The sequence below is a fragment of the Cibotium barometz genome, chromosome 16 (genome assembly GCF_041138505.1).
Source record: "Cibotium barometz isolate CiBa-2024 chromosome 16, ASM4113850v1, whole genome shotgun sequence".
NCBI classification, from domain to species: domain Eukaryota; kingdom Viridiplantae; phylum Streptophyta; class Polypodiopsida; order Cyatheales; family Cibotiaceae; genus Cibotium; species Cibotium barometz.
The window spans coordinates 40,383,789-40,400,984 of NC_141061.1; the positions used below are offsets into that span (position 1 = coordinate 40,383,789).

General features: G+C 39.7%; 1 protein-coding gene and 1 pseudogene across 2 annotated transcripts in view; both read right to left on the reverse strand.

Moving 5' to 3' along the window:
* Window positions 1-10,257: 10,257 nt before the first annotated feature.
* The window catches only part of BGAL17 (beta-galactosidase 17), a 189,727-nt gene continuing 182,788 nt past the window's right edge, over window positions 10,258-17,196 (reverse strand). For both annotated transcript variants that reach the window (XM_086810584.1, XM_086810582.1), the window contains exon 20: window positions 10,258-10,763. The gene's annotated coding sequence lies outside the window, so the exon portion shown is untranslated. The remainder of the gene's footprint in view (window positions 10,764-17,196) is intronic.
* LOC147630650 (zinc finger CCCH domain-containing protein 12-like) overlaps window positions 10,527-17,196 on the reverse strand; it is a 31,627-nt pseudogene continuing 24,957 nt past the window's right edge.

The window sequence follows — 17,196 nt, forward strand, 5'->3', positions numbered from 1 at the left end:
GACTAGGGACATCATAACCACCATAACCAAAACACCATATCTCCAACACGACATTAACATTGAGGTCTAGACCATATCATCTAGAGTACTATATGGTTTATGAGGTCATGGAGGACCCAGACAAACATGCCGACAACATTATCCTAGCCGGCCATCTGCTGACATCAGCCCACTCCCTTCGGCCGTGACGTCACACAACCCCAAAGCCATGCCACCACGACCCCGCCCTCGCCCTTGTCGTGCCATGTCGCAACCCCACACCCGCCGTGTAGTGAGCCCCCTCCTCCCGGGCCTTGCCATGCTGTGACCCCGCCAGCAGGAGTGGTGCGATGACCCCCCACGGCGAGCCATGCAGCGCCATGACCCCACTTCGCTAAGAGCCTTGCGATGAGCCCACCCCCCTCGTGGACCGTGTCATGCCGTGACCGCACACCCGCTAGTTTACCTCAGGATAGCAGCCCTCTTTGCTCACCATTTCACATCATTGGGACATTGGCCCTCTCTCTACCTATCTCCACCATCAACACCACTCGGGAGGATGACTGTCACACGTGCAAGACATGCACAGGCATATCTCAAAGCTAGTCCTGAAGAGGCAACAAGATAAAGACAGATCAGAACCAAAAGTTTGGAGCTTGAGTTGCTATTTTGTGCTGGGATTTGACTATGGATAAATATGAGGGGTATCGATCAACATTTTACTGGTTATATCCAGTCGATTGCAGCATGATGATGAAGTTTTGTCCAAGAAGCTTGTCAACCAACAATCGGCTAGTTTATATGGTCATGTCCTTCCTATAAAAGGCAGCCTTGCTCATCGTTTTAGGCATTCAATCCTTGTTGGGTGGATCATTAGTCTAGGCCTAGACATAGGTTAGATTAGGTATTTTACTACCTTTTAGGCATGCCTAGGGCAACCATGACTTGTACCTTTTTGTACATATATGAATATACTGAATTCTCAGCTATCTCTCTCTCCTCTCTCTCTCTTCTGTTTGCGTTTTTTCATCAACATGTTCCCAGATGGTGTTTAGGGGCTGAAATAAGACTCCCAATGCTTCCGCATCATGTAACAACACCAGCCCTCACCACCCCTCAAGTATTGCAGCACGCTTGTTACCAGAGCTTGCACCACTTAAAAAGGCAGCCCTCTTTGCTCTTCATCAGTGCGCAGGCTCTAGTGACAAGAGTGGTCAGTGTCAAAGGCTTACATCGGTGGATGTAAAGGCACTCTGAGGTGGTAGCGGGTAGCAGAAGATGAAGTTGATCCTCCAAACTCTGATCTAGATCACACAGTGAATGGGACTTCTTACTCAATGGACTTCTTTGCCACTTGGGACGATAGCACTCATGACGGCAACACTCTCTGCTCTTCATCTACCACCTCAGGTATTGTAGCACCCTTGTCACCAGAGCTTGCATCACCTCATTTTCTACTGCCACTACCACGTCGGAGTGTCTCTGCATCCATCGGCGAGCCTTCAACACCGACTGAGTCTCAGAGTGCTGGTTGGTCTAAGATGATCCCAAGATCGTAGTAAACTAGCTGCAAATTTGTCCTCACTAGCCCACAGAAAGTTGTGGATCAATCATTGAACCTGCCCATGAGAAGGCCCAACTAGAAGTGATATACCACATGGTGGCAAGAAGAACCTGGTTTTTCACCACTACCTGGCCGGCTAAGGAAAGCCTTGTTGAACTCTAGTATAGTAGCTTCTTTTGCTTGCTTAGAAGAAGAGAGGCTAACTATTGCTCCAGGGAGATATCGATGCCCACCTAGCATAGGAGAATTGTTGCTTTTATTGTCATGTAGTAGGCCATTCTAAGTCAAAGTGTCCCAAGAATGTCAGTAGTGAGTGAACCATAGTGTTGGAGGTGGCGGTTCTCATAGCTACTCTCAGGTTATCGCATGACTGGAAGTTGTGGTGGATTATCCCATATGCAAAAACATGGGAAGTCAAAGCCATATAGGGTGTGGTGGCACCTTGTGACATAGATATCTCCTCCGGCTGGGTTTTTGGGGGGGCGCAGCAGCTAGGAGATGGGAGCCTAGCCACCGACATTGCTCAGTGCCCTAGGGTGGTGTGCGTGCTGCTCTGCTGCGTGACTTCGACATGGTATTAGAGCTCATCCTATGTGGTCTTGGATAGTCCTAACCTCTCTTTGATCGAGGTGATTGAATTTAAGGAGGGTGTTGGAGGTAGCAATTCTCGTACTAGAAGTTGTGGTGGATTATCCCATACGCAAGAGCATGGGAAGTCAAAGAGCCATATATAGGGTATGGTGGCACCTTGTCATAGATATCTCCTCCAGCCGGGTTTTTGGGAGAGCAACGGCTGGGAGATGGGAGCCCAACCACTGACGTTGCTCAGTGCCCTAGGGTGGTGTGCGTGCTGCTATTACGTGACTTTGACACATAGGGCACACTCTAGCTAGTAGTAGCACTCCAATTCTAGCTTCCATAGTCACTTGGTTTGAAGCTCAATAGACTAGGGTCTCAACCTTGGGCAAGGTCGAAAACCTAACCACGAGGGGGTCTCACTGGCCGCTATCCACATTAGTGTGCTTTAAAGTTCACCAGCTAGTCCTATGAGTGGATAATACTGTGTGGCTAGTAGTTCTTGGGCTTTAGTCGAGGTGGCTAGTAATTCTGAGTTGTTTAAGGCTAGGGGGGCATCTAAATGATTACTTGGTCACACTTCTTTTGCATTGTGGTAGTACGGATGTCATTTTTTGAACAAGTGGCTCAAAGGGCAAAGTTGGAAGCTGTCTTAGTCAATAGAAAAGTCTTAGGATTTGTGTCAAACATGACTCACAATGTCAAGCACTTAGTTAAGAATGCATTGTTAAACATCAAGAAAAACAAATTCACTAGAGATTACATTTTTTTGCAAGCCGTGGGACTTAGGAGGTTCAAAGAAGTATCTCTTGTAGTAGACAGGTTGGTAGTGGTAGCACGCCGAGGATCGTGAGTGTTCATCTACTCATAATGTGGTTTGTGACACAAAAATTAACCCATCACACACGCAAATGGCATATGGGACATAAGGTACAAAAGAGAAGGTTGGCGACAAGCAAAGGAGTGCAAAATTCTAGGGCATGTGTGTGCAAAGATTGATATTGATCCAGTATGATTTTTACATGGTCATGCATGCATGTGTCTGAGCAGCGGGGGACTTGCGTAGCTAGGTGGCCAAGCACAGAGCTTGCCCACCAAAGGCGACCAAGCACACAGCTTTCTCTTAGGCAGCTAAGCACAAAGAAGGTTTCAAAGATCTTGTAAATATGGAAAAAATAGAACAAAGAAAACAAAATGGAGCATTATCTGAATGGAGGGAATGTGCAGACAAGAGGAGAGGCGATGGGCAATGAGTGGCGGGCGCTGATCGAACCTTTGTTTGAGTTGTGCTGAGAACACAAATGGCTCTTGCAAATTCGTGAGAGCCATCTAATTTATTTTTTTAAAATTTCCTAATGCGTCATTTACACGAGGCCTACAGAAGTGTCGTGTAAGCGACACAACGTAGTATGCAACTGTCGCTACTACTGTCGTTTAAACGATGTGAACTATCGTGTAAATGGCGTCCAAAGCGACGTTGATTTGCGATGGATTTTTTTTTAACGTCATTTATGCGACGTTCATCATCGTTTAAGCGATGTGTTTGAATAAGGCCGTCATTTTTGCCCCGTCGCTAAGGGAGAGGTTTTATTATAGTGCTAGAAGGGAGAGAGGGAGAATTTGATACACACACACAATGGAGAGAGACAAGAGAGAGAGAGAGAGAGAGAGAGAGGTATGTATGTCTCTTTATCTATATGTGCACACGAGGCGTTTGTGTGTTTATAGGAAAAAATTTAGTGAACTTTGTTAGAAGTACCTCTACGAGATGCTACATAATATATAAGTTTAATTGATTGTAAATCCTGTTCTGTAAAGAAATAATAATTATTTGTTACATTATGGATAACTTATGTGTGAAAATAAAGTAGAATCATTTCAAGGCGATTAGATGTTCACAATCTTGTTGGATGTCCCAAATGGCTTTGTAGTGACTTTCTCAAGGGCGTAAAAGAAATGATGTCATACTAAATTATGGAGAACTTATGTGTGAAAATAAAGTAGAATCATTACAAGGTGATTAGATGTGTACAATCTTGTTGGATGTCCCAAATAGGTTTGTAGTGACTTTCTCAAGGGTGTTGAAGAAATGACCATAACTTTTGATTCATAGCTTGGATTGACAAGATATAAAAAGAAAAAGTGCTCAATTTTTCATGATCTATTCAAATATAAATTCAAACTTAACTTAATAGGAATAAAAAGTTGAGAATCTATGTGTGAGAGATTGAGGGGTCCCTATCTTAGAGGAGGCCCCAACATATTTTTTTGAGTAAGTACAAATATTTTATGTCTCAAAATATGTTAAACATTGCTAAATAAATATGAATTGCCTAATAAAATACTTAGACCATACTTCATATTGTCAGTTATTTAATATATATAAAAACTAGAGTGTTGTAAGCTTATTTGTAAATGCATTTGTACTTTTTGCCCAATAATTTCGGAGATATGTCAAAGAAATTACTTTTGCTAGTGAGATATGTGAATGAAATGGTGTTATATTATATTATGGCGAACTTATGTGTGAAAATAAAGTAGAATAACTACAAGGCGATTAGATGGTCACAATCTTGTTGGATGTCCCAATCGCTTTATAGTGACTTTCTCAAGGGTGTTAAAGAAATGGTATCATATTACATTATGAAGAACTTATGCGTGAAAATAAAGTAGAATCATTAGAAGGTGATTAGATGCTCACAATCTTGTTGGATGTCCCAAATCGCTTTTTGTCTCGTGACTTTCGCAAGGATGTAAAAGAAATGGTGTCATATTACATTATGGAGAACTTATGCATGAAAATAAATTAGAATCATTACAAGGCGATTAGATGCTCACAATCTTGTTGGATGTCCCAAATCGCTTTGTAGTGACTTTCTCAAGGGTGTTAAAGAAATGACCATAAATGTTGATCCGTAGCTTGGATCGATGAGCTATAAAAAGAGCAAAAGTGCTCAATTTTTCATGCTCTATCCAAATATAAATTCAAACTTAACTTAATAGAAATAAAAAAAAGTGAAAAATTTATGTGTGAGACGTTTAGGGGTCACTATATTATTCAACGTGTTTTTTTTGAGTAAGTACAAATATTCTATGCCTCAAACCTGTTAAACATTGCTAGGTTCTTGCAAAAGAAAAACAAGGAACACACATCATCTTGATATTGAAGAATTATCTTGCATTTTCATCATATAGTCTCAGTGGGATGATTAGTAAGACTCATTAGTCATACGAGAATGCAGAAGAAGTTTGAACTACATATTGGCATCCCTTTTGTATCTCATCTAACTTTGTAAAGAAGTAGCTGCCACTTGGTGGATGTGACTAAAGATGAGTGGATGAGATCGAACCACTTGGAAAGCTTTCAAGAATAAATTTGCAGAGGTTTGAACTTTGTGTCTTGGTTATAGAAGAATTTTTCTAAAACACTATCGGGTTCGTGGGTAAATTGATGCTAGATTTTAAGAATTTATAAAAACCTAGATTTGAGAAGAAAATTTGGTAAAAGAAAAAATCTCTCCTTATTATGAAAGTTGGAAATGTTTTTTAATGACATTGGGCCTTAGCCAACCGTGAAAAATCAGTTGGCTTTTGTGTCATGAAAACCTTGTTTTTTCACATCCATGTCTACGTAAGGAAGATTCCTTAGGTCTTCAAGGGTTGCTATATACAGATAATATTTTAAGTGGTTGGTATAGATAATATTTTAAGCACAAATCAAGATGGCCCATTTTTTCATGTCCTCGAGAAGTAGATCCTCGCATTCTGCGTAGACGCTCAGCGGCCTTCCATTGGCCTGCTGCATCTCTACGCCATGGCCTTGGACAAACTCAAGTCGGATCTGTCCACTGCCAAATACTGGTCCAAGCAGACATTCTAGAGTGCCACCAGGCTCAGCAATCACCTTCTCTCCTCCAGGCAAGTACGCCAAGGAGGTACGCTCCCTGATCAACCACGCGTTCCTAGTGGTGGAGATGTATGCCCAAGATAAGAAGTAGCCTCTCTTCTTTAGGGCAAAAAAGTGTGGAGGTTCCGACCCGCAGTCTGTGGGGATTTGCATAGATAGATACGACCAGTTCCCGAGTGTGCGTAAGGACATTGCGGCCTTCATGCTGTCTTGCAACAACAAGAAGGCGATCACCCTTAACCGAGTGCTGGAAATTCTAGAGGACGGCGATCCGGACTGCTGCCTGCGTGATCGGTGTTGCTGGGACTATGCTCAAGAAATGGCTTTGAAGCTCCTGGAGGCTTGCGTCGCCCTCCCCAACCTCAGCAAGCGGGAGAGCAAGTTACTTCGGAAGGAGATTGATAGCGTGGAGGCCTGCGTCATGAAGCAGAGCTTGAAGAATGTGCCCTTCTGAAAAATACTTCGAATGGGTGAAAGACAATGTCCAAAACCTGCCAGTCAAAATTTCAGGCTGCGCGTGTAGTTGCCTACTGCTGCAGCGCTACTTTAATATGAGCTGGTAGCGTCGGGAATCAACGCGAAAGACCATGTCCAAAAATCTATCACAGGCGCCAAAATTCTATGAGCCCGTAGAAGTGACTAGCATTGCATTGTGTACTCATCATATTTCTCTCATGCTTTGAAGTTTTAACCCTTTGTTACTATATTTCCTTTTTAATTTAAAAAAGTATATTTACATTATATTTCCTTTTTAATTTAAAAAAGTATATTTACATGCTGCCAGTATTTTAGTTAAAAGAAGCCTCCAAAAAGCTCTTTTCCTTGCTTGCGAGACTAAATTGAGCATTGTTTACCCAATCAATATATTTTTTTAATCCATCAAAGAAAACCTTGTTATGATCATGTTATATGTTTCTTAAAGAGTAGCTACATTCAAAATAGCCAAACAATAGCCAAACAATATAGTCATTGATTTTCAAAATGGTAATGCCCTTTGTATCTATCCATGGAACCCCATTGTTAGGCATATACATGTGAACAAGTAGTGATTTAAAGGCCTGTTTTGCCTAGAGCACATCTAGGGCATGCACGACGAGCGACAGGCTTTCAAGGAGCTTCCACTATATATTTTCAAAGAAAATTACTATGATTGTAGGGCCTAAGACATGGATTATTGTTAACCCTTTTTTATAAGCTTAAATCAGTTGTGATCATCATAAGAGTGATCAATTTTATTGACTTCGGCTACATCCTATGAAGATTTATAATTTTTAGTAGCATAAAGTGTTGAGGCATGACACACAAAAGGTATGGGTGTGTGAAATCACATGAGTAAGTTTGATCAATTTTAGCAAGTGTGTTCTTTCTTGCATCAAGTGCGATCAAAGGAGTGCGAGAATAACTCGAGGTGCAAATGAGAATAGCTTTGATCAAGGACACCTAAAAAGCCATTACACACTAATTTATCTCATTGATGTGTCAAATAAGCTTATTTTTGTGACTAGAACTAGTTTATTGTGCGAATTAGGTAAGTGCCTCTTTTGGGAGCTTAAGTTAAGGGATATTATCACTTCCAAGGAGTCCTAACACTAAGTGTCTTGCTCTCTCTATATTTCATCCTCCCTTGTTTACATCTATGTTAAGCTGATAGTTGGATTGCTAACTATGTTTTTATTTACGCTAATGCTTCTTTCACAATCTTTCTCTGCTCTTTTGTCTTCTTGTTGTGGTGAGTCCTCCTTTGCAACAAGTCCTCCTTTTGGTGAGAGCTTGACTTTGATACCAACTTTCACATCCCACAGTATAGACCCACTATCGTCATGCATTAACAGCATCAAACTCATGCACATGCATTTGGGTCCATAAAGCCATGCATGAAGTTCAAGACATGAGAGGGAATATTTAAACTCATGTACTAGACAATCCTGGTATTTAGAAGACTTCAGGCTTGGTCATACTCATTCTACTAGCCTAGGATACATTCATTACTATCAACAATGCCAAGTTGATAAGAGGGATTGCTTCACATAGGATAGCTTATTACGCCCCTTATAGGTTTATGGAAAGAAAACTCTACTCACTTTTTAGTTGGATTAGCATAAACTAGCCAAGGATATGATGATGTATGTGATTACTCTACAAAATTTGTCAGATTTGTTCTTACAAAGGCTACACTATCTAGTTTATGCTTAACTCAACTGTTTGTACAAAAGCATTTACCGTGATCCCAGATTTTACTCATTATTGTTGGTTCAGATGAAGTGTTCAAAAAGTTAAATACTCAATTGGATAGGACATGAATGAAATCAATGGATCATCATACATTTTATGATCAAATGTGGAGAGAGTCCTTCCTATCTATGTTTTTGGAATCTTAACAATTCGACTAAAAATGTTCTTCTAGAAACATATGTAAGATTTGTGTAGAATAGTGCAAAGTATGGATAACAGATTTGTGTGTTTTTTTTTTGCATGGATTGATATCAACTTGGTCTACTAATTTTTAGAACTTTTAAGTTCGAACTTCTTCTGCAAATTGCCAAAAAAATCTCTGCATTGCTCACAATCTGAAATGCAAACCAAGAGTGTTTGCCTTGTATGTTCAACTTGCAAAAATGATTAGCTTGACTAAATAGAGCATGTAGGACATAAGATAGCTTTGATTATGTAGAACTATTTTGGTTGGATCTTGCAATGCTCATATCTTCCACATCTAAACTACAAATGTAATTGTTCAACCACTCAAAATTGAAGCTAATAGATTTGGTCGACGTTCTTGGCATGTCAGTTTCGCATATCTTATTTAACTTGGCCACACATGTCCATTGATTAAAAAACAACTCAGCTTGTCTCTCATGAACAAAGGAAGGTTTTAGAATGTCACAAGCAAGATTAAGTTGAGGGAATAGGAGTATAAGAGGATAATTCTCCGATTTCATGTGAGGCTATAGTTAATTATAATTGAGAATGTCATGTGCCTAAAGGACAATAATGATGGCTAGTGAAACTAGGCTATTAAATCTGGGACAAGGTATATTGCTTTTATTAATTGGTGAGTAGTACCATAGTAGTGGAGCCCCAAAGCAAGGGTGTGTGGTGCTACTCTTGCATTTGCAACTACCAGCTTCTGCATAAATGAGACTTTAAACTAGTCCAATCTTCACGGACAAATAATTATTATCCATAATTTTGTTCTTATTGCTACAAATGTAATCCAATACTATTATCATACAACTGCAAGAATTAAAAAGTATAATTCAATCCATGGTCGAAGTAGGATAATATCGATTTTGTCCAACCACTCCTTGACAACACAAGACTTGCTCAATTACAATTTTGACCCCAAGTTCCAACCTTTTGGAGTCGATACATGTCATGATGCAAATTCGGTAAACTTCCAAGCATCCTTTTTCATCAACATAATGCTTTCAACAACAGCATTCCATTACTTTTGCTTTGATAAAATTTCCCAATCCTAGACATGATTTACATATTCTAACTGCTAGTTGTGAAAAATATCATGTGTCATGATTGCATAATCAAGTGGATATGAGGTGGTCTACTTACCCCAGATAACCTACTTTCAATTAGATAGATCCATGAATTAGGGTACGTAACACAATTCTCTTTTTTTTAATTGGGAACCCACATGAAAGTTCTCTACTTACAGCCCCCTTGCATGGAGCTCTCTTTTGGTATTATGTACAAGTAATCTACTTTTGCGATTGGCCAAATCCATGAAATGAAACACTCTCAACACAGATCTGTACTTTACAACTCCATTGCCTCATCCTCTACAAATTATGCAAAACATAAAAACCAACATACCATATACAATAGCATGTGCATTTGCATCAATAGTGCACCATTGGAAAGCTCTAATGAGTTAGATGCACCCAATAGAATCTGTAGCTCAAAACCACACTTTGAACAATATATAACAACCCAATAGATGTTGCAAGTGTACAAACGAAGATAAGCACTATTGCAATTTTAGTACTAAATGCTACCATGAAGCAAGGCTTGGCACTATTGATAATTCTTTGTGCTGGCATAACATCCCACACTATTACTTACAGTATTATCTTCACATTATAGACAAGTTCAACTACCATGTTGGCCACTTTATCCTCAGGGGGTTCACCTAAAAATATGTAAGTGTCAAAAAAGTTACAGAATTACATTTACAGAAGGGATTTTTAAAACCAATTTTGAAAAAAAAAACCGTAAGTTTATGAAGAAAAAGAGGTCACTTTATTCATAAAAGTATGTAAGGGTTTTTTTAAATACCCCTTGATGAACGCACGTGATACATAAAAGTTCTTAGAGGTAAACCCCCCGAGACTTTATCTTTGCCTTTTTACAACACTAGTAGCATTCCTATTATGCTGCAAGTCTCAACCAATAGAAAACTCCCTTGACATGAAATACAAGATCAAGGAGTTGTACCAGTATATTCTTATAATTAACTATCATGTTTGTTGCGGCTTATATACAACTTCACTCCTCCTTCTCCTCAATCTAATCACCCTAAATGGTAGAAATCTCATCTACTTGACCCTTCCAGTTTGCTAATAGCTTCATTTGCTTTTGCCTTTTTGAAGATGATGAGTATGTGCTTGTGTCTCAAGATAGTGCTTAAGTTATGTCCATCTGTGCCATACATAGTAGTTACATATGGAGAGCCAATGTCAAGGAAATTCTTGGAAGTTGTTTGGGTAGTTTGCTTGTTGTCACCTGATAAACCACTACAAAAAATTATTTTGGCATCAAAATCAGTTGGAGCTCCAACATACATTTGCAACTCTGTAATGTGGGTGCAAGCTCCATGAATTAAATAAAAAGTGAGTTAAAATTTTCTATGTCAACAATTATAGTCACTTTGCTAGGTTGTAGCTTCCCAAAAGATGCAGCAAATGAAAGTCACAAAAAATTTAGAACTTGTAAACACCAGTGCAAATGTCAAGCTCAAATATAGATTATCGAGACCACTCAATGTTTAAACTTTTTCACTTTGTTTTTTCTTAAGGCCACATATAGAAGTTTGTAAGATGGCAAAAAATAGATCATAGCCTACAGAAACATTCCAGTTTTCTTTTCTTTTTTAAATTTTGCATCTACTGCATCCACCCTCTACAGTGACCAGGAACTAAACCAACTATAGCCATATTTGGTAGTGATGTATGTGAATACATTGGGACCAATTGGGAAATTTTTTTCCTCTTTATGATGTTATTTTCCCATTCTAGTATACACCCATCTTGGGTTATACTTATCATCTTTGTACAACACACATTCATTATCTATCTATTATCTCATTGTGCGCTCCCTTGAGCTTCTCCACTATGCATGTGTGTGCACGCACATTCTTGTAATCCTATTTCCAACATTTGGTATTAGAGTATATGCTCCTCACCCCTATTGCTACTGCCTACCCTTTACCCCGAGTCACAGGTCTTCTTGAATCAGACACCAAGGAGTCCTTTTGGGAGAAGAAAGAGAACTGTGAAGTGTGCATGTACTTTGTATTGTCGTTTTGTAGTCAGATTTTTGTGAAGGAGTCCTTCTAGGAGAAGAAAGAGGACCGTGAAGTGTACAGTACTTTGTACTATAGTTTTGCAATCAGACTTTCATTTCGGGTGTATTTTGGGGCGTGTTCATGCGGTTTTCAAATTTTTACAGACATCGGGGATCATATTTGCATTTTTCTTCACCAGATTCTAGAGTAATATTATCAGATCTACTACATACATGTGTGCAGATGTGACAACATCATCAAATACTCACCACACTGGATCTTATCTACGAGCTACACTTCAGTGACTTTGATCTCTACATCTTATGAGTAAAATTTCTACTCACTTTACTCTACATTTCTTTCATATACCTTGCATGTCTCCATTGTCAATGGCCTTATTAGTAGACACCTTGGTTAAAGGATTACTTAGCACTTATAGGTTGCGTGATTACTTGCTTGGATATTATCAAAAATGGTAGACGGTGCTTATTTACTTGGATATTATCAGAAATGGTAGACAGTGATGTATTTCGGATGTTATTTGCTGAGGATAAGCTTGACAGGACCAACTACCCATTATGGTCCTATATGATGCAGCATGTATTAGTAGCCAAAGGGCTATGGAATGCTATGGTTTGTACTCAAAAGCATCCTAGTTCCTCTTATGAACATGATGTAGAAGGCACATCTGTAGACACGAACTCAGTTTCACATGGTACATTACCATAAGATAACATACCTCCTATGTAGGAATAAATAAAGTGGGATGGAAGAGATGCGCAAGCACATGTGTTACTTGCTTTATCAATTAAGAGGAGTATCATTCCTCACATTCGGTCACACATGACTGCTAAACATGCTTGGGATGTATTTGTGTCATTGTACCAAGTACGTAATAAAGCACGTGTTGCTTATCTACGCAAGCAATTAGAGTCAGAGCATATGAATGAGGGAGACTTCATGGATAATTTCCTTACAAAAATAAAGGATTTTAAGGAGTAGTTGGCCAATGTTGTGATGAAGGATATCCTGATAATTCATTGGTGTATACTGTCTTGAATACATTGTCGAACGCGTATCAACGTTTTGCTTCTACTATTAAACTCATGATAAAAGACAATCCAAATACCTTGAAGTTTAAGAAGTTGGTTTCTCTGCTCTTGCAAGAAGAGAAATCTAGGCAAAACTAATATGTTATGCATATAAGAGATCAGTCTTTTGTTGCAAGTAAACAAAGAGGTAAATCCTTTCCTCATGGTAGTTATAAGATGAAACCAGAGTCACCGGTGGGTGCTACAGACAAGGAAGGAAATAAACCAAAGAAAAAGAGAAAATGCAACTATTGCAGGAAACCTGGTCACTACATTAATTAGTGCAGGAAGAAGCTAGAGAAGGAGAAAAAGAAAGACTCAGGTATGGGTGTAGTTGATGCATCAATATTTGATGTACATGTCTGGTATTTTGACAGTGGTTCTAGTAAGCACATTACTTCTCATCGTAGTTTGTTCTCATCCCTTGAATCTGCTACACAAGGAAACATTGTTACATGTGTAAACAACTCCTCATATCATGTAAAAGGAGTTGGTAAATTTGTTCTCACTGTTATAAATGGTGGAATAATCAAATGTATTATATGTACCATGGATAAAGAAGAACTTATTATCTTTCTCTGCCATTATTAAGGCTAGCTTAGTGGTTTAGTTTGTGGATGACATATGTATTGTTCATGATCGCAGTGATGGTAGTACAATTGTTGCTTGTGGTACTTTGTCTCATGGCCTTTACAGACTAGATGTATATGAAAGACAAAAGCATATTGTATGTACAATTTTTGCCACAAACATAATGGGTGATGCTATTGTGGCATGCATACTTTAGTCCCTTGAACTTTGGAAGTTTGCTATGTTTGCATAAGCATGACATGGTGTCTGAGCTGCCATATCTTGAAGCCCCTATCAAACATATTTTTTAGGGTTGTATTATTGGAAAAATACATGGGGCATCAATTCCCAAATATGGTTCACTTAGTGTTGTCCAAAAATTACAGCTTATACACAGTGATATATGTAGTCCTATGAGGACACCATCTATTGGGTGCTAACTCTATTTTGTCACATTCATTGATGATTATTCCAAAAATACCTGGGTATATCCATTGAAACAAAAATCAAAAGTTTTTATGCTTTAAACACTTTGTTGTGCAACAGTTGAAAATGTTTCTACATGTAAGATTGGTACCCTGCGTACTAATCGAGGGGTGGAGTATATGTCTAAGGAGCATCTCATGTTGACATAGGTCGTCATATACTTATTCCAGTTTATGTAATGAATAGGAACATGTCTCCTTTAATGAAGCAAAGGAATCAAAACAATGGATGAGTGCTATGCAATCTAAGTATGATGCTTTACTAAAAAATGGTACTAGGTAGTTGTCTAATTTGCCTCATTGCAAGAAGGCCATTGGCACCGAAATGGGTTTACAAGCTTAAACGTTGATAGGTTTTTATGTGCCCAAAGAAAATGCCCAATAGATATGTCCACCCCACGCTAATAAAATGAAATAAATCATTGATGTATGGTTAGAAACCTTAGGAAAAGATAAATGATGTGTGGCCACTTTCCAAAAATGAAAATTAATCGTTGTCGCCCCATCCAAAATAAGAAAGAAAACTTGCATGCAGTACAGGAGGAGAGATTGCAAAGAGAAGGACGAATTGCGGGAAGCGATGGAGAGAAGATTGGAATTGGAGACGCTTGGAAAAAATAAGTTTGTAGAAATAGGAGAGTCGAGAAAGAGGAGAGAAGAAAGAATTTGAGAGGGGGTCGTGAAGAAGAAAAAAGGGACGCTTAGGTGAAGGAGTTATGCGAAAGTTTGTTGTTGTGACTGTTCTCTTTGATAAGAAGAGGATGCATTTTTTGTTTGAGTAGACTTGAGTCTGCCCAGAGCAAAGGTTGCAAAGGTGAGAGGGTCTTGTAGGAGGTGGGTTCCCTAGGACCTCTAAGGCTACAAATTTGTTAGCTCAAAGTCTTATTCAACAATTCTCTGCAGTGTTTGTTGGTGGTTGTCTACAGAGTGTAGTTGCAAGCTATGATGGTTGTCTCTGGTTCTTTGTGAAGTTAAGAATACAGGGTTTTGTTGGAATCATTGTGTAGAAGTCCCTTGGTTTTGTGGTGCTTTTCACTTTTTTGTTCAATCCCAAAATCTCAGGGGTGTTGAGATTTGCTTAGTTGTATATATATACATCTCGGGGGGATCACTCATAAATATGTAAGCATAGCACGTGGGCTCAACAAAAAGGGGTTTTTAATGCCTTTTTACACATTTTTTAACATATAAAAGGGTACCATTTAAAGGAGGTATTTACGGATTGAATAGAAAAAGGGTGTGTTTTATTAATGAAAAAATTATAAATAAGGGGTTTTTAAATCAGGCCTTGAATGCACGTGATATAGAGAGTTTACATACAGTGAATCCCCCGAGAGATACAGAGACGTCTGATTTTGTTGGTGTGATGAAATCTTATGCTTTGTTTTTAGCTGTGTTGTTTTGATGGACTTTGTTGAGGAGAAACAACTGTGAGTGAAGAGGCGACTTGTGTTGAGTCAGAACTATGTGAGTTAGCATGTATGAGTCAGCAGGTTTTGACAGAGGTAGCTTAGTCAGTTGTGCGTCTGATAAGCTAGCAGCTGAGGCTATTTAAGTATTAGTCTGGTCTTGTTTAACACTTGTAAGGTCCGGGCTGACAATCAGAACAACCAATCAAAGGTCAGTCTGACAAGTTGGGCTTGCTAGTGGTCTAGGTGTCAATTGATGATTGTATCTGGTCAGAAGAGAGTCGGTTAGGATCAATTGAAGTCTAATAGGAGTCAGTCGTGGGTATACAGGAATAGTTTTGGTCTCTTTGTGTTAAAGAGGAAAGTTTTGAGTCAAGTCTGATAGTCAGTTGCCAGATGCAGTCAAGTAGTATCAAAGGGAAGGTATTCTTGAGTCAGAGGACTATTAGCAGCTGTCAGCTGAGTGTAGGGAGGTGAGTCTTGATAGGGTTTGAGTGTTTTGAAGGCTTAAGAGAGTAGTCAGTGGGACACAAAGGAGAGGAATTCTGATCTAGTTAGGTACGTTGGGTCACTTTGGGTAGAACAGTCAGAATGCAATTGGAGTCAGCAGAGAGTCTTTGGTGTGGTATATCTTTGAGATTAGAGCAGCTTGAGAGTCAGGGAACGGTGAGAGGAATCGTGAGTGAATAATTATGCTTCAGTTGAGAGAGTTAGGTCAGTCACATCAGGACTGTTTTGGACAATTGGGTATGTCTCAGCCAATTCAGTCAAAAGGGTGTCACCTGTGTGTCAGCACAGGAGTCCAGGAAGGTCCTGGGGTTAGGGATATAAGGTTAGCTGATACTGGAGGATTGTAGAGGATCCTAGAGGACACATTTTGGAAAGAAGTGAGTGTCAACATTCGGAAGCAGTATATAGTCAACTTCTAATCTATTTGCGTCAGAGTTGACAGTCTTTTTCGTTAGTTGGTAGTCAGGTGAGGTCGGCTGAAGGCTTATAAAGGAAAACCAGGGTCATTGGAGGATAGATTTGACTTGGGAGGACATCTGGAAAAGGCAGCTATACAATTTAAAGGGTTTGGAGTGTGCTCAAGTATCCACCTGTGTCGACTGAAGCTCAGGGGACATCAGATGAGTGAATTGGTGCCTTCATTTGGTGTTGTCTATTGGGTTGTGGTGGTGTGTTTCGGGCGAGCTATAGAGGCAGGTATCCTTGACACATCATTGTTTTGGTGCCCCCACTGAGGAGGGCTTTAAAGCACCCTTTCAGTTTGTTTGCAGGTCTAAAAGTTCTCAATAGAGCAGATGGCAGCCATGACGACATACCCGATGTTCCATGGATATGCTGGAGAGGATCAAGAGGAATTTTTGGCAGGGATGGAGTTGGCAGCATGCCACAGGTTCAGCAACAGCGAGTAAATGGACTTAGACAAGTAGAAGTAAATTTGATTGGAGTTGATGTAGAAGCAGACATCTTAGCCAACAAAAGGACTAGAGGGGCTGAGGTGGAGGATGAACCAAGTCCATCCAAGAGGAAGAAGGGAAAGCAAGTGGAAGACTAGCCCAAGGATGGTAAGAAGAATACTAGGTCCAGAAGACACATTGGCATGTAGGATTTTCCTTTGGGTGTCCATGAGGAAGAGTATGATTTAATGAAAGACCTTTAGCAAAAAGGTCCTAGTCTAACATGGCCCCATCTTCTGCAGTTGTTCCCCAAACTTAGAAGGACATGGAGCAAGTTGGTCAACACAGATGACCTAGAAAAGAGAAGAAGGGGGATCATATTAATATAGTGCATGTGAAGGGAGACAAGGATTATTTGCCAGTTATTGATGAATCCCCAAAGTATATATTGATGGTGCTGCACAAGTCTATGTAATGACTCAGCAGACAATGGAGGCTTTAAGATTGAAGGTTGGTGTGAGGTGAAAAAAAGAAAGAAAAGCCTGCCTCTATAGCTCTTCCACCTCCCAAACTCGGAAAAACTACCACGAACGGGGCACCACCAGCCACCGGCTGGAACACTCTCTCAACATTCGCCACCCACCCACACCATAAGACAGCCCAAAACCACAAGGTACATATGATCATTCAACAA